General features: G+C 38.7%; 1 long non-coding RNA gene across 1 annotated transcript; it reads right to left on the reverse strand.

Annotated features, from left to right (window-relative positions):
• Nucleotides 1–6814: 6814 nt before the first annotated feature.
• Nucleotides 6815–22988, reverse strand: LOC123628431. The gene is made up of 3 exons (XR_006731638.1): nt 22929–22988; nt 19570–19639; nt 6815–6951 (listed from the first exon to the last, which is right to left on the reverse strand). It is a non-coding gene; the product is annotated as an uncharacterized LOC123628431 (long non-coding RNA).
• Nucleotides 22989–24610: the final 1622 nt, after the last annotated feature.

A 24610-nucleotide genomic window follows, 5' to 3' on the forward strand; every position in this document is an offset into this window, starting at 1 on the left:
CTTTCTATTATCAATCATATGAAAAACAGACATCCCCAACCCTCACAAAATTCCTGATCCATCCCATCCCTAACTACTAACCTAACACTCACATGATAATAGCAAAACACTGTTTTATGAGCAGCTAATGTGAAAAACAGACACAAATGACCCTAACTCAGCCCGTCACTGACACTCATTTGATCCCTGACTCCTACCAAGACCCTTTTCAGTCATAGATCACTCTTTTTCAATGTCCAAGTAATGTTCGAAGCACACATCCCTGATTTCATCCTATCACTAATCCCGAGGCCATCTTCAATTGTCACCAACTATTAGACAGACACCTGACCCTTTATCCCCAGTAATGCCAGTGATTATGTGATTATCAAGTAATATGAGAAACAAATATCCCTAATTTTTAATTCAGCCCTAACCATCATCCTATTTAAAATCACTCTTTGTACTGCTAGTAATGTAGTAAACAGAAATCTCTGATTCTCATACCCTTGGCAGCTGCCATGTAATTCTTACATTTAAGTAAAACCACTACTTTATATTATCAAGTATTCCTTCCTCGAACAAAAAGAACTTCTGTGATGCTCACCACACACGTGACCGTCCCCCTTCACTAACTCTTGCATCACATCTGCCACGCAGTCTTTCTAATCTTTATGTCATCCCCGGGAACTACGCTATTCTGTGTCTTATGTAAATGCCCTATTTTTTAAAAGTATCAAGTAAGGTAACGAACAGATAGATCCAATTCTTGCACACCTGATCCTGACTTCATCTTCGCCTCCCACATCATCCCGTACCGTAAGTAAATTCACCGCAGTTTTTAAAAATTGAAAAACAGGCATGCCTGATCTTTACTCTATCTCCAAAATGAACATGATCTTATACCCCCCGAAAAAATCACTTTTTAAAATTAGCAAGGAAAATGCAAAATAGCCTTCCTCAACTCTTATTCCATCCCTGACCCATTCCCTTCTTCTGACATTCTTTCATAGCTGTTCCTTACCACATCACTGCACTGACAAAAACCATCAACCTCGCCTCATTCTCACTCACACAATTTTACTTGAATCCTCTACACTATACCATCTCCTAGAAAAAAAATCAATATTCTTAATTACCAAGTAGTCTGAGAAGTCTCCTTGATAACATACTTTATCCCAGACCTTCACCTTAACCGTAACCCTCTTACCTTGGAGTATTATTTGTTTTAGAATAACAATACACTTGAAGAGAAATCTCTCATGTTGTGAAAAAATCTCTCTTTCATTACCAAGCAATATGCATCACCATGCATCATAGTCCAGGGACTGAAAGGGGGATTGTCACGCTGGGACTGAAACAGTGCAGGTGCTCAACAAATGTTTGTCAAGTGACTGGAAATGAGGAGACAATTTCACGTATAAAATGGTGGCTTTCAGTCACTGCTGTCAATAGAGGCATTTTCTGTAAAGATTTCTGTTGGCATTTTGTAATTATTGGTGGGCATAGCCCCATAAATGAGAAGAATGAGATGAGAACAGAGATTTTAATGAATGTGTGTGTTTGTGTGTATGTGTAGGGGAATTCACCTTTTCCTTTCCCTCTCCTCCTTTCTCTTCCGCTCATTCTTATCCTCCCCATAATTGCCATTTCTAACTGTCCTTTGTGGTTCTGCACTGTCATCTTCCAAAGCCTGGCTGCAGAGGGGAAAACAACAGCCATTCCCCGCTCCTCTCTTCCCTGGGACTGCAGATGGCCAGCATCCAGACAGTTCTTATTTTAAGGGTGTAACTGTTGACCATGCAAGGCAACATTCAGAGCATAAAGGGCAATCCTATGCAGAAACAAGAGATTTAAAAGAACCTAACAGCGGTTTCAAAAGCAACCCCTTGGGTCTATAGTTCCCAACTTCATTTTCACTGCTTAATAGTCCTGCACCAAGATCCCACTGGTCTCTTGCATTCTCCTTTCTTTCCCCTCCTCTCAGCTTTCTGCTTTTCAGAAGAAAGCAGCTAGAAGTCCAGGAAGTGTCTCCTTGATTTTATGTGACAGTGATCTTGAGAGGCCGTCCAGAAAGGGTTAACCTCTCCCTCGCCGATTCACTAGGCCTCTGCCTTTCATTCAGGAATGATTTCCACTGGTTTCCTTTAAGGCCATGTCATAGATACGGTTATAACTGTGTCTGGATCTTATTCTACTATACTTCTGGGACCTGGCCTAATAGGAAATGCTAGTCTGGCCCAGGCTATGTTTACTTCAGTGAAGCCATCTTCATCAAGAGGAAATGCACCTTAGATCATGGTGAGGCTTCTACAAAATGTTCTTTCCCTAATTAGAAGACAATGTGGATAAAACCTATCTTTGGTCCAAGATGCAAGGGACAGCAAACTCTTTCTGTAAAGAGCCTGATGGTAAATAATTTAAGCTAGACAAGCCACAAATGTTCCTCTGTCACATAGTCTTCATTTTTGTAAGCAGCCCTTTAAAAATGTAACAATGATTCTTAGCTTTTAGGCTTTACAAATATAGGTCACTGGCCAGATTTATTCTGTGGGTCGGTTTGCCAACTCCGGTCTTAGCTATTCATTCCCACCTCCCACTTCCATCAAAGCCTTCCTCCATCTTTTGGGCTTTCCATAGTACTAGTGCAGGTTTATGATGAATTTCCCTACCCTGACTACCTGAAAAGAAACTATGGAATTGATTTTTGTGGACAGTGTGAGCGAGGAGTACAGTTTCATTTGCTCACATGGATACCAAGTAATCCCAAGACCACTTATTGAAAAGGCAGTCATTTCCCCCATAGACTTGAAATGTCTGTCATATATTACATGTTTTATTTAAAAAGCTATGGCTTTCTCATCCATGACTGTGGAGGTTAGAAGAAACTGTAACATCCTCTCCAAAGTGCTGATAGAAAAAAAATCAACCCAAACTTCCCTATTCATTGACAATATCCTTCACAGATGAAGGTGAAATAAATGTTTTCAGACAACAGAAAACTGAGGTTCTTTGTCACCAGCAGACATGCACTAAAATAAATGCTATAGGACATTCTTCAGGTTGAAAAAAATGACACCAGAAAGAAATGCAGATCTTTCAGAGCCAATAGAGAATATCAGAAATTTTGAATATCTGGGTAACTACAAAAACTATATTTTCACTTAGTCCCTTTAAAGTACATTTGAATGCTTAAAGCAAAATTTATGACATTATTCTGTAGTGTTTATTATGTATGTACATGTTTTACATATGACAGTAACAGCATAGAGGACACAGGGAAATGGTGAATGGACCTATACTATTGTAAGGATTTTACGTTCTGCGTTGGGTGGTAAAATAGATCTAAGTAGACGGTGAAAAGTTAAGGATGCATATTTTAATCTCTAGAGTAAGCACTAAAAAATAACACAAAGAGGTAGAGCCAAAAAATGAACAGATAAAGTATAATGGGATTCTAAAAAATAAAATGTTCAAATACTTGAAAAGAAGAAAAAGGGAAACAGAAGAACAAAAAACAATGGAGACAAACGTAATATAAATGATAAAATGTCAGCCCAAAATTCAGACATATCAATAAATACATTAGCTGTTAACAGATTAAACACCCTAAATAAAAGACAGTTTTTCTGAATGGATACAAAAGCAAGAGCCAATCATAACCTGTCTATGAGATATGCATTTTAAATTGTCAGCTTTAGAAGGGCTTTTGTACAATCGTTAAGATGTTCTACGCAAACTAATCACTTGCAGAAACACCTTTAATTATTTCTTTCAAAACTTTAATTTTTTCTTTTTTTTGCCTTACTATACTTCCTAGATCATCTGTTACCATGTCAAATAGAAAAGGTGAGAGATTAATTCCTTGACTTGCTCTAGATTTTAAGAAGTTTCGAGTTTTTCACCATTAAGTATGATATTAATTGTACATATTTGCGCATGACCTTTATCATATTGAGGATGTTTTCTTCTATTTCCAGTTTACTGAAAGTTTTTAAAAATCATGGTTGATGCTTAATTTTGTCAAATTCGTTTTCTATGCAATTTGAAATGAGTATATGATTTTTCTCATTAATTGTATAAATGTAAATTAACTTGTTAATTTTTAAAACTTTTAAAAACAGCTTTATTGAAATAGAATTCACACACTACAAAATCCACCCACTTTTGAAAAATTTCTCTTCATGTCCTTTGCCCACTTTTTGATAGGGTTGTTTGATTTTTTCTTGCTGATTTTCCCGAGTTCTAAATAGATTCTAGTTATCAGTCCTTTATCGGATGTGTAGCATGTGAAAATTTTTTTCCCATACTGTAGATTGTCTATTTACTCTCGTGACAGTTTCTTTGGCTGTGCAGAAGTTTTTTAGTTTAATCAGGTCCCATTTATTTATTTTTGTTGTTGCTGTGATTGCCTTTGGGGTCTTCTTCATAAATTCTTTGCCTAGATCAATGTCTATAAGAGTCTTTCCCACATTTTCTTCTAGAATTCTAATAGTTTCACACCTCAGGTTTAAGTCTGTTACCCACTGTGATTTGATTTCTGTAAGAGGTGAAAGGTGTGGGTCCTGTTTCAGTCTTCTACATGTGGCTCTCCAGTTTTCCCAGCACCATTTACTGAATAAGGATTCTTTGGACAGAAATTTTTCAAAAGAAGACAGAAGAATGGCCAACATATGAAAAATGCTCAACATCTATAATCATCAGGGAAATGCAAATCAAAACCACAATGAGATATCACTTAACTCCAGTCAGAATGGCCTTTACCAAAAAGTCCCAAAACAACACATGTTGACGTGGATGTGGAGAGACAGGAACACTCATACACTGCTGGTGGGACTGCAAACTAGTGCAACCTCTGTGGAAAGCAAGATGGAGATACCTTAAACAGATACAAGTAGACCTACCATTCGATCCAGCAATCCCATTATTGGGCATCTACCCAAAAGAACAAAAGACATTCTATAACAAAGACATCTGCACCCGAATGTTTATAGCAGCACAATTCACAATTGCAAAGATGTGGAAACAACCCAAGTGCCCATCAATACAGGAGTGGATTAATAAAATGTGGTATATGTATACCATGGAGTATTATTCAGCTATAAGAAATAATGGAGATATAGAATCTCTTATGTTCTCCTGGATAGAGTTGGAACCCATTCTACTAAGTGAAGTATCTCAAGAATGGAAAAATAAGCACCATATGTACTCACCATCAAATTGGTTTCACTGATCATCACCTAAGAGCACATTCAGGAATAACATTAATCGGGAGTTGGGCAGATGTGGGGGAGGGCGGGGATGGGTGTATACATACATAATGAGTGCGATGCACACTGTCTAGGGGATGGACACGTTTCAAGCTCTGACTCGGGGGGGGCGGTCAAGGACAACATACATAACCTAAACTTTTATACCCCCACAATATGCTGAAATAATAATAAAAAGAAATCCACCCACTTAAAGTGTACAATTTGTTGGGTTTCATTGTATTCACGGAATTGTGCAATCATTACCATGATCAATTTTAGAATATTTTCATCATTCCCCCAAAACCTTATACCTGCTAGTAGTCAGTTCACATTCTCAACTTCCTTCAGCCCCTAGCAAACACTAGTTTACTTTTTGTTGCTATCGATTCACCTATTCTGGAAATTTTGTATAAATGAAATCATACGGTGCATGGCCTTTTGTGTCTGGCTTCTTTTACTTAGTATAATGTTTTTAAGGATTTTCCATGTTGCCAAACATATCAATAATTCATTCCTTTATATCGTTGAACAGTAATCCATTGTATGGATATACCACATTTTATTTATATATTCATCAGTTGATGGACATTTAGATTGTTTCTACTTTTCGTTATGACTAATGTTGTTATCAATATTTGTGTACAAGTTTTGGTGTGGACATATGTTTTCATTTCTTCTCGGTAGATACCTCAGAGTGGAATTGCTGGACAATATCATGATGGAATCTTTAAACTTTTGAAGAACTGCCAAACTGTTTTCTAAAGTGACTGTACCATGTGATATTCCCACCAGCCATGCATGAAGGTTCTGATTTATTCACATCCTTACCAATACTTACGATTATCTGTCTTTTTAAAGTATAGACAATCTAGTGGGAGTGTAGTGTTACCTCATTGTGGTTTTGATTTGCATTTCTCTAATGGCTAATGATGTTGAGAACCTTTTCATGTGCTTATTGGTCATATTTGTATCTTATTTGGAGAAACGTCTATTCAGATCATTTGCCCATTTCTAATTGAGTAATCTTTTTATTATTGAGTTATAAGAGATTTTTATATTATGGATACAAGTCCCTTGCCAGATACAAGATTTGCAAATATTTTCTCCTATACTGTGGGTTGCGTTTTCTCTTTCTTGATGGCATCATTTGGAACACAATTTTTTTTTTAATGACATCCAGTTCATCTAGTTTTTCTTTGGTTGGCTGTGCTTTTAGTGTCCTTAAGAAACCAGTGCTGAAACCAAGGTCATGAGGATTATTCCTAAGAAACACTGTTTTCTGTTCTGTGATTACACAGAGCTATAAAAACAAACAGATTCTAAAGAATGAGTATTACTAAGTAAACCATCTGGAAGGCTTCTAAGGAAACACTAGTACGGTTCACCTTAGAATACAAGATAGAACCTCCGTGTTTTAACTACGCCTGTCTTAAGGAATAACATGCTGATAACAAGCAAGGGCTGCTCTTGAAATTCACAGAAAACAAGAAACATGGTCTGAATGTACATTTAATAAAGTACAAGTTATTAAACATCATTTATTTTTAGATTCTATTTTTCTATAAAAAGAGACACACTTTGTATATACATGCTGGAATGATTAAATGTCCTACTTTTAAGGTCTTGGAAACAAAAGCTTTTAGCAAATAATTACTGAGAATAAAATCCAGTCTTCTTAGGCATATTTAATGATAGTTGAAGTGGCCTTGCTGTAAAAGACCTGAGAAAAGCATAAAAAAAGGCAAATTTAAACCAGAAGAAAATTCCATAAAAGACCATGTCAGTTGAAATTTGTACCCAAAACCCCCGCACACAAGCACAAAAACACACGCAAATGCATTGCTCACAGAAGAAGGGGCAGAATGCAATAAATTGAAATATCAATTGAGTTTATATGATCCAAGAATATCTTCTCTTTCTTATTTTATAATTACTCAGTTTATCTTTTCTTTGCCAGATGCATATATTATCTTTAAGAATTCATGAAAAAGGTGAGATCAGAAGATGGCGGAGTGGAGGTGACCTCCTGGATTTGTGCTCCCAGAGAGGAAGGCGTGGATCTCCACCTGCCACAACGCTAGAGGATTGCTTCTCCACAGGAACGGCGGTGTGAACCCACGGAGAATCACCGTGGGACACGGGGAACAGGAAAAAACAGAGGCGAGTGAGAAATCAGACCGAGATAATTTGGAGAGTGCGGGACGGAAAACAGACAGCGGAGTGCGGGACGGCCGTGCCTGCCTCACCGGCGAGTGGGGCGGGTGCAGCCCCACAGCAGAGCGGCTTGATCTCCCCACTGACCCCCACATCCACTCGGTCAGGGATCTGGCTGAAATTGGTGCAGAATCACCGCGGGAGACGTGGAGCTCCGAGGACAGGTGACATAGGCGGGAGAGAGCTTGGACTCGGGCGGGTCTCCGTGGTGCCCTATCTCTTAAAGGGACAGACGCGGACCTGCACCGAGGCGAGGGGCCCCGAGCCTGAAATATTAAAGTGGGATTTTTTTTTTCTTTTTTTCTTTTTATCTCTCTCTCTCTTTCTTTCTTTCTTTCTTTCTCTTTTCTTTCTTGTTTTCTCTTTCTTCTTCTTGTTATTCATATTGTTTCTCTCCTTTTTTTTTTTTTCTTTTCTTTTTTCCTTTCTTTTTCTTTTCTCCTTTCCGGTGTCCCTCCAGCCCAGGAGCTACTGTAAACTCCTGAGTGCTCCAGACCCCCAGCTATGATTCCTATCGGACCCTGAAAATTACCCCCCAGTGCCAGTGATCTGCGGGTGGGCAGGAACAATTGTGCGGGCCAAGGTCTAATTGCTGCAGAGCCATAGGGTGCCAGGCGACTCCTCAGGAGGCTCCATCCCCTGATCCATAGACCCTCTCCAGGTCCCCTTCCCAGGTGTGAACACTGAGTGCTTCCCTAAACGCAAGAGTGTGGAGCCCGGACCTTGGGAACACTGGGACAGTGTAGACCTTTGCCCGTGGGAGCTGCAGCAGCTGGGGCACTGAGGGAGTGAGGGCACTGCCTCCTCGGCCTAGCCAGTGTCTTTCCTGCTGAAGGAGACAGAAACCACACATCCAGAGGAAGAACCAAAAAGCCAGGGGGAGGAAAAAAAAAAAAAAAAAAAGAGAGGGAGAAGAGGCTTTCTGCTTGCAAATCGTGTGAATCCTGCCTACTAACTGAAAGTCCGCAACACAATGATTTAACTTGCCAAACTGGTCTTAGGTCAAGCCAACCCTCTGGGGGTGGACCCATCAGAAGCAGTCCCCCAACTGAGATAGAAAAAAGAAACTCTAAACAGCACACAACAGTCTCCCCCTATAGATAAAGGAAGCAACATTCCTAGACTGTTCCATAGCCTAAGAACAGAGTACAAGACGTGCTGTTAACTAGACTAAAGCTGTGAGAAAAGATCTAACGATAGAGCCAGATGGGAAGGGCTCAGCGGAAAAATATGGGGAGCACAAAAAACCAAACAGAAACCTCGCCCCCAAAGAGAAATACCAACTCTCCTCCAATTGGCACAAGCCAGTTTCAGAATACCAATATGTTACCAGAAGAATTTCAGTCTTGGGTTATAAATAAACTGAATGATATACAAGAAAAAATTGATATCCACCGCAAAGAAACCGCAAAAAAATTCCAGGATTTGGAAGAAAAATTCACTAAAGAAATAGACGTATTGAAAAAAAACCAAACTGAACTCCTAGAAATGAGGGATTTATTCAGGGAGCTACAAAACACAGTGGAAAGTCTCAAGAACAGGGTAGATCAAATAGAAGACAGAATCTCAGAAATCAAAGATAACTCTTTCCAATTAAATAAGACAGTCACAGAGATAGAGCAAAGAAATAAGAAAAAAGACCAGAGTCTTCAAGAAATGTGGGATTATGTGAAGAAACCTAACGTGAGAGTTATAGGCATCCCTGAAGGTGAAGAAGATAATAAGCAAGGGCTGGATAAACTATTTGAAGACATAATAGAAGAAAATTTCCCAGGCCTTGCTAAAACTTTAGATATACAGGTTCAAGAAGCTCAAAGAACCCCTGGTAGATTCATAGCAAATAGGAAAACACCACGCCACGTAGTCGTCAGACTGACCAAAATATCCACTAAAGAGACCCTTCTTCGAGCTGTAAGGAGAAAGAAACAAGTAACATACAAAGGGAGGCCCATTAGAATTACGCCAGATTTCTCAACTGAAACTTTACAAGCAAGAAGAAGTTGGGGCCCCATTCTCACTCTTCTGAAACAGAATAATGCCCAGCCTAGAATCTTGTACCCAGCTAAGCTAAGCTTTCTATATGAAGGAGAAATTAAGACATTCTCGGATAAACAAGGACTGAGGGAATTCACCAAGACAAGGCCACCCCTCCAAGAAGTACTCAAAAGAGAGTTACACATGGATCATCACAACAAAGACCCACGAATGTAAAACCACCCAAGAGCTAAAGATCAAATTCTAGCCACCACAATGGCTCAAGAGAGAAAACATAGCAATGAAGTTCTACCCAATAAGATAAACAGAAATCTATCCCAATTATCAGTTCTCTCACTAAATGTCAATGGCCTGAATTCCCCACTCAAGAGACATAGACTGGGCCAATGGATAAAAAAACACAAACCAAGTGTCTGCTGCCTTCAGGAAACTCACTTAACCGGCAAAGATGCATTTAGACTGAAAATAAAAGGATGGAACCTGATATTTCAAGCAAATGGTAGCCAAAAGAAAGCTGGTGTGGCAGTTTTAATTTCCAATAACTTAGTCTTCAAACCAACAAAAGTAATAAAAGACAAAGACGGTTACTACATACTGGTGAAAGGCACAATTCAACAAGAAGACATAACCATGATTAATATATATGCACCCAATCTAGGTGCACCCAGATTCATAAAGCAAATCCTACTCGATCTAAACCAAATCATAGGCAACAACACTTTAATAGTTGGAGATTTTAATACCCCACTGACAGCACAGGACAGATCCTCCAAGCAGAAAATAAGTAAAGACATAGTAGACTTAAACAGAATGCTAGAACAAATGGGCCTGACTGACATCTACAGGACATTCTACCCGAAAACCACTGAATATACATTCTTCTCATCAGCTCACGGGACATTCTCTAAGATTGACCATATCCTAGGTCATAAAGCAAGTCTTAAAAAAATTAAAAAAATAGAAATCATACCCTGCATCTTCTCAGATCACAATGGAATAAAAATAATAATGAACCTTAACAGGAACTCTCATTCCTACGCAAAGTCATGGAAGCTAAACAACCTTCTCCTGAATAACAATTTTGTAAAGGAAGAAATTAAGTCAGAAATCAAAACATTCTTTGAATTAAATGACAAAGGTGACACAACTTATCAAAATCTATGGGATGCAGCTAAAGCAGTCCTGAGAGGAAAATTCATTTCCATAAATGCCTATTTCAAAAAGACAGACAATTTACAACTAGACAACTTAATGAATAGACTCAAAGAGCTGGAGAAAGAAGAACAGACTGACCCCAAACCCAGCAGAAGGCGAGAAATTATTAAGATCAAATCAGAATTAAATGAAAAAGACAACAAAAATACTATAAGGGAAATTAATAAAACAAAAAGTTGGTTCTTTGAAAAGATAAATAAAATAGACACACCACTGGCTAGACTAACCAAGAGCAGAAAAGAAAAATCTTTAATAACTTCCATCAGGAACATGAAAGGAGAAATCACAACCGAAGCCACAGAGATACGTGACATTATCTATGAATATTACAAAAATCTTTATGCACACAAATTGGAGAATGAGGAGGAAATGGACAAATTTTTAGAATCACACAGCCTTCCCAAGCTCAATCAGGAAGAAATAGAATTCCTGAATAGACCAATATCAACAACTGAAATTGAAACAGCAATAAAAAACCTTCCCAAAAAGAAAAGCCCTGGTCCAGATGGGTTCACACCTGAATTTTACCATACATACAAAGATGAACTGGTGCCCATCCTACATAAACTATTCTTCAATATTGAGAAGGATGGAATTCTCCCCAACACATTCTACCACGCCAATATAACATTAATACCAAAACCAGGAAAGGATGCAACAAAAAAAGAAAACTACAGACCAATTTCTCTCATGAACGTAGACGCAAAAATTCTCAATAAAATCCTAGCAAATCGTATCCAAGTGCTGATTAAAAAAATAATTCATCATGACCAAGTAGGCTTCATCCCAGAGATGCAGGGGTGGTTTAACATACGAAAATCTATAAATGTAATTAACCACGTAAATAGAAGCAAAAATAAAGACCATATGATCCTCTCAATAGATGCAGAAAAAGCATTTGACAAAATTCAACACCCTTTTATGATAAAAACACTTAACAACATAGGCATAAATGGGACCTACCTAAAAATAATACAAGCCATATATGACAAACCCACAGCCAACATCATACTGAATGGGGAAAAACTGAAAGCATTCCCACTCAGAACTGGAACCAGACAAGGCTGCCCACTGTCCCCATTACTTTTCAACATAGTATTGGAAGTCCTTGCGAGAGCTATCAGACAAGAGAGCAGAATCAAAGGTGTCCAAATAGGGACAGAAGAGATCAAACTCTCACTCTTTGCTGATGACATGATGTTGTATCTGGAAAACCCCAAGGACTCAACCAAGAGATTCCTGGAATTAATTAACGAATTCAGTAATGTCTCAGGTTACAAAGTCAATACACACAAATCAGAGGCATTCATATATGCCAATACCATTCAATCGGAGAACCAAATTAAGGACTCAATACCTTTCAAAATAGCAACAAAGAAAATAAAATATCTAGGAATATATTTAACTAAAGAGGTAAAGGACCTCTATAAAGAGAACTATGAAACGCTAAGGAAGGAAATTGCAGAACACGTAAATAAGTGGAAATCCATACCATGCTCATGGATTGGAAGAATTAACATCGTTAAAATGTCTATACTACCCAAAGTAATCTATAGATTCAATGCAATTCCTATTAAAATACCAACATCATTTTTCACAGATTTAGAAAAAATAATTATACACTTTGTATGGAATCAGAGAAGACCCCGTATAGCAAAAGCAATCTTAAGCAATAAAAACAAAATGGGAGGTATTGATTTGCCAGACTTCAAACTATACTACAAAGCTGTGGTTCTTAAAACTGCTTGGTATTGGCACAAGGGCAGGGACACAGACCAGTGGAACAGAACAGAAAACCCAAATATAAAATCATCCTCATATAACTATCTAATCTTTGACAAAATAGACAAAAACATACTCTGGGGACAAGAGTCCCTATTCAATAAATGGTGCTGGGAAAACTGGATAGCCACATGTAGAAGACTGAAACAGGACCCACAGATTTCACCTCTCACAAAAATTAAATCACGGTGGATAACAGATTTAAACCTTAAATGGGAAACAATTAGAATTCTAGAAGAAAATGTAGGAAAGACTCTTACAGACATTGGTCTAGGCAAAGAATTTATGAATAAAACCCCTAAGGCAATCGCAGCAACAACAAAAATAAACGACTGGGACCTGATTAAATTAAAAAGCTTCTGCACAGCCAAAGAAATAGTCATGAAAATAAACAGACAGCCTACAGAATGGGAAAAAATTTTCGCATACTACACATCAGATAAAAGACTGATAACAAGAATCTATTTAGAACTCAGGAAAATCAGCAGGAAAAAATCAAACAATCCTATCAAAAAATGGGCAAATGACATGAATAGAAATTTTTCAAAAGAAGACATAAGAATGGCCAAAAAACATATCAAAAAATGCTCAACATCCCTAATCATCAGGGAAATGCAAATCAAAACCACAATGAGATACCACTTAACTCCGGTGAGAATGGCCTTTATCAAAAAATCCCAAAACAACACATGTTGGCGTGGATGCGGAGAGACAGGAACACTCATACACTGCTGGTGGGAATGCAAACTAGTGCAACCCCTATGGAAAGCAATATGGAGATACCTTAAACAGATTCAAGTAGACCTACCATTTGATCCAGCAATCCCATTATTGGGCATATACCCAGAAGAACAAAAGTCATTCTTTAACAAAAACACCTGTACCCGAATGTTTATAGCAGCACAATTTACAATCGCAAGGATGTGGAAACAACCCAAGTGCCCATCAATCCACGAATGGATTAGTAAACTGTGGTATATGTATACCATGGAGTACTACTCAGCTATAAGAAATAACAATGATACGACATCTCTTTGGTTCTCCTGGAGAGAGCTGGAACCCATTATACTAAGTGAAGTATCCAAAGAATGGAAAAACAAGCATCACATGTACTCACCAGAAAACTGGTTTCCCTGATCATCACCTAAATGTACATCAGGGAAGGATACCAATTGGATATCAGACTGGGATGGGGGTGGGGGGAGGGGATGGGTGTATGCCTACATGATGAGTGCGTTGCACACCCTCTGGGGAATGGTCATGCTTGAAGGTGCAGACCCGGGGAGGTGGGGGGGGGAGGGGATGGAGGTATGACTACATGATGAGTGCCAGGTGCACTGTCGGGAGAATGAGAACGGACGCGCTTGGGACTCTGACTCGGGGGGATGGGTGGGACATGGAAAATGTATATAACCTAAACTTATGTACCCCCATGATGAGCTGAAATAAAAAATATATATATATAAATATAAAAAAAAAATAAATAAATAAATAAAATAAAATAAAAAAAAAAAAAGAATTCATGAAAAAGAAAGGAATTATCTGAGATTTAAAAATAAAGTACTATCATAAATAGTTATGCTATTGGAAAGTATCCATCATCCAAGCTGAGTGAAGAAACAATGGCACAAAACTCCACCTACGTTTTAACCAGGAGGTAAATGAAGAAAATAAGTAATAATGTGTTTGTGGGTGAAGGTATGTGTGCTTCAAGCACCTTGTGAACAAATAGGGGAGTTTACTGATGCTCAGGCTATATTTATTTAGTTAGTTAAATAATGTCAGTTCTCATAAGTGGTTGTACATCTTGTTTAAAGCATTTGAACACATGTACCGGTTAAGTTGCCAATACTGTTTCCCTTGGGATAGGTTGATTTGGGATGAAGTGTTTCCATATGTCTTTCATAGATTTGTGTATTCTGCAAGATTTTTCATAATGCTTATTACATTTGTAATTCAATAACAAATCCAGAACAAATATGTGCAGAAGAAATTATCGGTGAAAAGTTCCTGTGTTGACCACAAGACAGAGGCCTAAGGAATCTCTATCTTTGAACATATGCAACATATATCTCTGAAATGTGGTTGAAGATACAACCATCTTTTGCAAGGCCTTGTCTGTTTCAGGTGGCGTTACCCGTGATTTTGCTGTACTTTTTTAGAAATGGATGTTGTACCTGGACATATTGTTAAGAAGCATGTCTAATTTGGGAAAATTCCAAAAATAGGAGGCTACTCTTTAAAAAATAGTATTTCAAAGAATACTTAATTAAGGGTGGAAAGCTCTCCAGCTACAATATGTACAGAAAACATAGTTTAACACAGAAGGCACAAAGGAATCTGAAAACAATTTTAATGTTATTATATGTATATAAGTAAGAGGTGGAATGACATTTTTTTTTTTTTGAGACAGAGTCTTGCTCTGTTGCCTGGGCTAGAGTGAGTGCTGTGTCGTCAGCCTAGCTCACAGCAACCTCAAACTCCTGGGCTCAAGTGATCCTCCTGCCTCAGCCTCCCGAGTAGCTGGGACTACAGGCATGCGCCACCATGCCCAGCTAATTTTCTCTCTATATATTTTTAATTGGCCAGATAATTTCTTTCCATTTTTAGTAGAGATGGGGGTCTCGCTCTTGCTCAAGCTGGTCTCGAACTCCTGACCTCGAGCAATCCGCCTGCCTCTGCCTCCCAGAGTGCTAGGATTACAGGCGTGAGCCACTGTGCCCAGCCCTGGAATGACATTTTTAAAAGTGTTTATTCTTATGCTCAACATCCCTCATCATCAGGGAAATGCAAATCAAAACCACAATGAGATACCACTTAACTCCGGTGAGAATGGCCTTTATCAAAATATCCCAAAACAACACATGTTGGTGTGGATGCCGAGAGACAGGAACACTCATACACTGTTGGTGGGAATGCAAGCTAGTGCAACCCCTATGGAAAGCAATATGGAGATACCTTAAACAGATTCAAGTAGACCTACCATTTGATCCAGGAATCCCATTATTGGGCATATACCCAGAAGAACAAAAGTCATTCATTAACAAAGACACCTGTACCCTAATGTTTATAGCAGCACAATTCACAATCGCAAAGATGTGGAAACAACCCAAGTGCCCATCAATCCACGAATAGATTAGTAAACTGTGGTATATGTATACCATGGAGTACTACTCAGCTATAAGAAATAACGATGATACGACATCTCTTTGGTTCTCCTGGAGAGAGCTGGAACCCATTATACTAAGTGAAGTATCCAAAGAATGGAAAAACAAGCATCACATGTACTCACCACAAAACTGGTTTCCCTGATCATCACCTAAATGTACATCGGGGAAGGATACCAATTGGATATCAGACTGGGATGGGGGGTGGGGGGGTGGGGGGAGGGGATGGGTGTATGCCTACATGACGAGTGCGTTGCACACCCTCTGGGGAATGGTCATGCGTGAAGGTGCAGACCCGGGGAGGTGAGGGGGGGAGGGGATGGAGGTATGACTACATGATGAGTACCAGACGCACTGTCTGGAGAATGAGAATGGACGCGCTTGGGACTCTGACTCGGGGGGATGGCTGGGACATGGAAAATGTATATAACCTAAACTTATGTACCCCCATGATGAGCTGAAATAAAAATAAATAAATAAATAAATAAAAGTGATTATTCTTCTTGGAATGGACCCACCATTTACTTTCGGCCTTATGAGTTCTCAAAATCTTAACACTTTACCTGCAGCAGGTATTACTTTTTAAAATCTCTTGGATAATTAGGCTCTTCCCAGAGTAGAATAAAAATATTTCAAGTTCTCCAAATACAAATATGTATGTGGGAACATGGAAAATTGTATAAAATAATGATGAAGATTTTGTTCAAAACTACTTTTAGTATTCATTCAATTATGTTTAAAGAGAAACAAACATACACATTAGCGTACAGTCATGTACCTCATAACAATGTTCAGGTCAGTGATGGATTGTATATATGACAGTGCTCTCATAAGATTATAATACCATATTTTTACTGTACCTTTTCTATGTGTAGATACGGTTATATACACAAACACTTACTGTGTTACAATTGCCCACAATATTCAGTGTAGTAATATGCCGTACAGGTTTGTAGCCTATGAGCAATAAACTATACTATATAGCCTAGGTGTGTAGTAGGTTAGACTGTCTAGGTTTGTGTAAGTACGCTTTATCATGTTTGCACAATGACAAAATCACCCAACAATGCATTTCTCAGAAAGCATCCTTGTTCTTAAGTGACACATGACTATATATCTCTATCCATATGTGTATTCATGTCAAAAAGCATATATTTTTAATCATGAGGGTTATTTCACTAACAATGCAATTAAACTTTCCCCTCTTTGTCCATATATGCATGTGTGTGAGTTTGTATGTATATGTGTATATATGTGTGTGTGTACTAAACTTTGATATTTAGCTTCATATACAAGTTTACATTAGCGTGGGACTTGTCCATATATCATGGTTTGGATCATATTTTCACTTCTGTTTCCTTGGCAGTTTGTAATTATCATGAAAAATTTGCAAAACCTAATTTTAGGAAATAAATAAAGGGAAACATTAAGGAAAGATTATAGATGAATATATAAATGTAAATGCATTCACTTTGAAGCTTTGATAGAATATACATCTGGATCACGGTGTTACAGAGATATAGACACAAACTTTAAATAGTAATGTGATCTGTTGTTCTATTTCTTAATAATAATATAAGATTAAATTTTACAAAAAATGTAGGTTATAATTTTGAGAGGGGGAAAACCCTATATTTTCTGAGTGGTGTATATAGTTGTGATACATTTATTTTAGAGTATAGCTACATGTAAGCATAATAAAAATTGGAAAACATAGGTCTTCAAATCATGATACCTGAAAGGAGGCATCATAGGCATTAAATTTCCAGTTGTTAAATAAGTATTTTATGAACTGAACATTTCTTCAGTGAGATCCTAATATTTTTAGTGAATGTAGCAACCAAGAAGCTCTTTGTCAATGTTTCATTTACCAAAAATTTACGTCTTGTAAATTTTTCATGATAATGACAAACTGCCCAGAAAATAGAAATGAAAGTATGATCCAAACCGCACCATATTAATAAATCTCATATGAATGTAAACTTGTTGTATATGATGCTAAATATAGATGTTTGGGCGTATGTATTGAAATGAGTGCATGAGTATACTGAAATTGAGTTTGTATGTGTATGTTGAAACAGAATCGAAATGTTTATCAGTGCTACTAACAGATAGTGTTTATGCTTTACTCTTGATCAGCACATGGTTATTTTCTGAATCCTTTGCAAGTACCATGTCTTAACTACTTAATTGTTTATGAGAAAAGGCTATAAGATTGATCTCTACGTGACATGCACATACCCAATAAAGTCATAGGAAGCCACTGACAGTCATACAATAACATGGGAACATGCCCGTGTTCCAATCTTAAATGAGAGAAACCATGAGACTGTATCAGTCTCCTGTGACTGGAATTTATACGTATTTGAGTATGTGTATCACTCCAAATGGGCATTGTACAGCACAGTCTGGAGAACTATCTAGACACTTATCTTAGGGTTCCAGACAAATGCCTGCTTCTCCCTCAACACAGAGGCCTAGTGCCCAGGCCAGAAAATGTGGTGGGACTCCTGGGGAACCCGGCAAGTGAGCCACGTCATAAACAGCATATATCGGTCCCGAGACTTACTCTTTCCCCAGCCCTTGGTGCAACAATTTTCTTTTCCATCTAGGCCTGGATTCCTCAGGTTTGTCCCCAAATAATCTTAAGACAATTTAGTACGGTGAGAAAATGCTGGAGATAAAATGCTGAGTGAACAAAAAGCACAACTGCAAAGCCTAGGTAAGTACAAATTGAGTTCTTGAAGTGAAAAGACCGCTAGGCCGGGCATGGTGGCTCACGCCTGTAATCCTAGCACTCTGGAAGGCCGAAGCGGGTGAATCATTTGAGCTCGGGAGTTCGAGACCAGCCGGAGCAAGAGCGAGACTCCGTCTCTAATAAGAAAATAGAAAGAAATTATATGGACAACTAAAAATATATATAGAAAAAATGAGCCAGCCATGGTGGAGCATGCCTGTAGTCCCAGCTACTCGGGAGGCTGAGGCAGGAGGATCACTTGAGCCCAGGAGTTTGAGGTTGCTGTGATCTAGGCTGACGCCACGGCACTCTAGCCCAGGCAACAGAGACAGACTCTGTCTCAAATAAAATGAAAAAAAAAAAAAGGAAAAGAACAGACCCCTAGATTTCTGATGGAAACCAAAAGCAAAATCATAATAGTGTGAGAAGGTTTCTTCAAACTGGGGAAGACGCAAGTCAGCCGTAGTTCCTGGCGCCTTTGTCTCTGGGTCACTATTTTTTTTTTTTTTTTTAACATGAGACAGGCCAGAGAAGAGGGCTTGGTGGGCAAGCTTAGATACAATTCCACGAGCAACACTGCCATCGTGAGGAAAACGCTGGGAAAAGCCCCAAGTCTTCCTCCCTGAGAGGGATTGATTTGGAAAGGTCCAATTTGTCAGAAGGCTCAGCTGGCTCCGGCCCAGAGCTGGATCTCAGTTCCACCTCATGAGGCCAATCTAAAGGTCTGGACAAACGTGGGGTCCACGTGTGGAAGCTGGGCAGTGGGGACCTAAGACTAAATCTGCACGTGGCAGGAAGTCCAGGCAGAGGAAAGAGTGGGGTGGAGTCTTCCTATCCTCCCAGTGTGGGCGGGACTAGGGAAAGCCACCAACCAACAAAGTACTGTCGGTCTCTGTGCCCATCAGAGCCTGGGAAAGGCTGACACGTGGTACCCTCAAGCCCTGGCGCCGGGGAACCTTTTGGTTAGCAGAGCCAGTGCAGAGGACAGGACAATACCAGTTGGCTTATAGCACAAGTCCACGTGCTTGCTGCAGGTTTCCAGTGCATCCAAATTACTTGGAGCTGAGAGGGCCTTGAAGAGAAGTGGAACCTCCTAGCCAGACCAAGAAGGTTAGCACTCCTCTAGGAGAGCAGACAGCGCACAAACAGATAGGGGCCATAAACAAATGAAGAGGATTGCAGATGAACCCCCATTTTACAAGTCCTTATCTGCGGGAGATGGCATTACCTGTGACCTCGCTTCACCTCTTCATTCGTCGCTGTTGTAGCAGGTACATTGTAAACAGGCACGATGGTTTCTAGAAATGCAAAAACAGGTGGCAAAATTTAAAAACCTGTCAGTATTCCAAAGAATATTTAATAATGTTTAAAAAGCCTTCAAACTACAAATGAGGAAAACTTGTTTTAACACTCAAAGTACAGGGAATTTGAACATTATTTTTAAAAAGCATATATTACATCTGTAAAGTGAAGATGTAAGAATGCATGGCAGGGATATTTTTAAGTGCTTATTTCTTCTTCCTGTGATGAAGGTACCGTTTATTTTCTACCTTATAATTTCTTAAAATCTAAATACTTTGCCAGCAGCGGGCATAACTTTGGTAATTTCTTGAAATAGAATGGTCTTCTAGGGTAAAATACAAAAAAATTTCCACACACTCAAAAATATACGTTGATATTCAAGTATGCACATGATATAATGTGTTGAAGGCTTTGTGCAAATCTACTCTCAGTATGCATCCAATTATGTTTAAAGAGACGCAAACATATATATTGTATATGTATTAGCTCCATTTATGTATGGGTAAACATTTTTAGAAGTTACATATTCACAATCATGGTGAGCGTTATAGTGAGTATGTGTTTCAACGTGAAATTCTCAGTGGCCATATTTATGTCTGTATTTGTATTTATGTTTATATAAGGAGACGTTAATGAAAGCTGCATGTAAAGTGTGTGAATGTATCTGCCTCAAAGTCATTCAGGTGACTGAATTTGAGAGATACCAATTTCAACATTCACGTATTGAATCCCGTGTTCTTTCTTTATAATTTTTAAAGACAATTTTAAGACAAAAATTTAGTATCAATTTTGGTAAGTATAAAAGAAAGAAAAATGCTCTAAGGAATAAGCTTGTAGTGCCTGTTCCAGTGTTAGTTTTAGAGTACATATTTGTCAGCATAGTATTAGGTAAGGCAGGTATCACAATTAAGATACCTGAGTGGTGGCCTTGTAGGTATTCTGTCCTGTGTGCAAATTCTTAAAAAAAATTAAGTGAGAATCTAATGTTCTTTGATGAATGGGCCAATCAAGGAGCTCTATGTAAATGTTTTATTGTCTAAAATCCAGTTCTTGCAAATGTTTCATAATAATTTCAATTACCCAGGAAGCAGAAATGAGAACTTTGGATCTAAACCATGATGCATGTGTAACTCCAACTTAAATATAAGTTTATTGTAGTCTATTACCGTAAATATAGAACTATGTGTGTGTGTTAAAAGAATGGGAGTAAATATGCCAAAAGTTATGAGTTCTTAATACAAGATTTTATGATAGCACTTTTAATGCTGGTCAGTACATGGTTACTTTCTGAATTCTTTGTAAGCACCGTGTCTTAATTATTTAGGAGAAAATGCTATAAGACCTATCCCCAAGACTGAAGCAGTGGCACAGATACCTGATAAAGTCATAGGAAGCCATTAAAGGTCACATAGTGACCTGCCTGGGAATATACTTGTGTTCCAATGTTAAATGATGAAACCGTGGGACGAAATCACGTCCCTTTGATTGGAATTTTATAAGTTTCAGTGTATGTGTTACCCCAACAGGGACATTGTATGAAATTCAGACTTGAGAGCCATCTGGACCCTCCTATTAGGGTTCCAGCCATGGCTGCTCCCAGCTCAACACACAAAGCCTAGTGCCCAGGTCAGGAAATGGAGGCCTTCCAGGGAACCTGGCAGTGAGACAAGTCACATTGTTATGGACCAGAGTGAGAAAGTTAACTGTGAAAGACTGATTGAAATTTAGGGAGTCTCTATTAGCTGGCCAGTGGTGCGTTCTCTGGCAGGGAATTTTACCGAGTTCGGAGTGTGGCCCTGAGTATGGGTTTTGTGATAATTGATATATTTTTTACCATTGTACCATATGGAACATTAAACAAACACACCTTGGGACATCTTAGGCAATAATTTTTGGTTTTAAGGTTATGAGATTATTTAAAGACCCTCCGGTCTTATGTGATTAATTATTTTAAACAATTGAGTAAGAAGTAAGTAGGTTTATAGAAGCAGATAGTATTAGCTAGAACAAAGTACTATTTCCTGTAACCTAAATAAGCATTGTAAAATTTAACTTCATATAGCTGGGCAGTATTTGTTAAATCGACTCCCCCTTCCCTTGGACCTAGGACCTGCCTTAGGTCAGTTCAGATTATTTACCCATTGTACTAGGCTAGCAGATAATCATCAACACTGTGAATAATCACTCATGAGACCTTCTTTCTTTTCTCTGCATCTGGGCTGGACTCTGGACTTCCACCTAACTGGAGAGACCAGAATTTACTGTCTACTTATCACAACATAGCCTGGTGCCTAGATTTCTTTGTTCTTCTGGGGGCCGTTATCTTTACTATTTTCTTCACTTTCTTAATCCTACATCCCTAAGAATTGCCCACTGAAGCAAATAACTTGGGAAAATGTTGGGGATCAAGGCTGAATGAAGAAGAGCAGACCTACAAAGCCTTGGTAGACATGGAATGCTTGCAAACAAAGCATGGCTGATGAAGCTGGGTGGTACAGGCCTCAGTTTGAGTTCAGAGAAAACCCAGGAGCAAAAGTGTCTCAGAATGAGCAGATTCCCCCAAACAGGGCACACTGCTTTTTTTTTTTTTTTCCTGGCTCCTTTGTCTCAGATTGAATGGGCAGCCAGAGTAGAAGGACTTGTGGTAAGGGGGAGGGTAGCAGGGCTAACCAGTTTTTCCAGAGCAATACTGCCATCAAGAGGAAGTAGTTTGACAAATCTCAGTTGTTGGGGGAGAATTTCCCCAAGTTTTAGCAGTTGGGAAAGGTTAGGCCTTTTTTGAGGATCAGTGGACCCTAGCCCTGAGCAGGCCTAATTCACTTCTGCACGTGGCAGGAAGTCCAGGCAGAGGAAAGAGTGGGGTGGAGTCTTCCTATCCTCCCAGTGTGGGCGGGACTAGGGAAAGCCACCAACCAACAAAGTACTGGGCCTGTTGGCATTTGTCTGTCTCTGTGCCCATCAGAGCCTGGGAAAGGCTGACACGTGGTACCCTCAAGCCCTGGCGCCTGGGAACCTTTTAGTTGGCAGAGCCAGTGCAGAGGACAGGACAATACCAGTTGGCTTATAGCACAAGTCCACGTGCTTGCTGCAGGTTTCCAGTGCATCCAAATTACTTGGAGCTGAGAGGGCCTTGAAGAGAAGTGGAACCTCCTAGCCAGACCAAGAAGGTTAGCACTCCTCTAGGAGAGCAGACAGCGCACAAACAGATAGGGGCCATAAACAAATGAAGAGGATTGCAGATGAACCCCCATTTTACAAGTCCTTATCTGCGGGAGATGGCATTACCTGTGACCTCGCTTCACCTCTTCATACGTCGCTGTTGTAGCAGGTACATTGTAAACAGGCACGATGGTTTCTAGAAATGCAAAAACAGGTGGCAAAATTTAAAAACCTGTCAGTATTCCAAAGAATATTTAATAATGTTTAAAAAGCCTTCAAACTACAAATGAGGAAAACTTGTTTTAACACTCAAAGTACAGGGAATTTGAACATTATTTTTAAAAAGCATATATTACATGTGCAAAGTGAAGATGTAAGAATGCATGGCAGGGATATTTTTAAGTGCTTATTTCTTCTTCCTGTGATGAAGGTACCGTTTATTTTCTACCTTATAATTTCTTAAAATCTAAATACTTTGCCAGCAGCGGGCATAACTTTGGTAATTTCTTGAAATAGAATGGTCTTCTAGGGTAAAATACAAAAAAATTTCCACACACTCAAAAATATACGTTGATATTCAAGTATGTACATGATATAATGTGTTGAAGGCTTTGTGCAAATCTACTCTCAGTATGCATCCAATTATGTTTAAAGAGACGCAAACATATATATTGTATATGTATTAGCTCCATTTATGTATGGGTAAACATTTTTAGAAGTTACATATTCACAATCATGGTGAGCGTTATAGTGAGTATGTGTTTCAACGTGAAATTCTCAGTGGCCATATTTATGTCTGTATTTGTATTTATGTTTATATAAGGAGACCTTAATGAAAGCTGCATGTAAAGTGTGTCAATGTATCTGCCTCAAAGTCATTCAGGTGACTGAATTTGAGAGATACCAATTTCAACATTCACCTATTGAATCCCGTGTTCTTTCTTTATAATTTTTAAAGACAATTTTAAGACAAAAATTTAGTATCAATTTTGGTAAGTATAAAAGAAAGAAAAATGCTCTAAGGAATAAGCTTGTAGTGCCTGTTCCAGTGTTAGTTTTAGAGTACATATTTGTCAGCATCGTTTTAGGTAAGGCAGGTATCACAATTAAGATACCTGAGTGGTGGCCTTGTAGGTATTCTGTCCTGTGTGCAAATTGTTAAAAAAAATTAAGTGAGAATCTAATGTTCTTTGATGAATGGGCCAATCAAGGAGCTCTATGTAAATGTTTTATTGTCTAAAATCCAGTTCTTGCAAATGTTTCATAATAATTTCAATTACCCAGGAAGCAGAAATGAGAACTTTGGATCTAAACCATGATGCATGTGTAACTCCAACTTAAATATAAGTTTATTGTAGTCTATTACCGTAAATATAGAACTATGTGTGTGTGTTAAAAGAATGGGAGTAAATATGCCAAAAGTTATGAGTTCTTAATACAAGATTTTATGATAGCACTTTTAATGCTGGTCAGTACATGGTTACTTTCTGAATTCTTTGTAAGCACCGTGTCTTAATTATTTAGGAGAAAATGCTATAAGACCTATCCCCAAGACTGAAGCAGTGGCACAGATACCTGATAAAGTCATAGGAAGCCATTAAAGGTCACATAGTGACCTGCCTGGGAATATACTTGTGTTCCAATGTTAAATGATGAAACCGTGGGACGAAATCACGTCCCTTTGATTGGAATTTTATAAGTTTCAGTGTATGTGTTACCCCAACAGGGACATTGTATGAAATTCAGACTTGAGAGCCATCTGGACCCTCCTATTAGGGTTCCAGCCATGGCTGCTCCCAGCTCAACAC

The sequence above is a fragment of the Lemur catta genome, chromosome X (genome assembly GCF_020740605.2).
Source record: "Lemur catta isolate mLemCat1 chromosome X, mLemCat1.pri, whole genome shotgun sequence".
NCBI lineage: Eukaryota > Metazoa > Chordata > Mammalia > Primates > Lemuridae > Lemur > Lemur catta.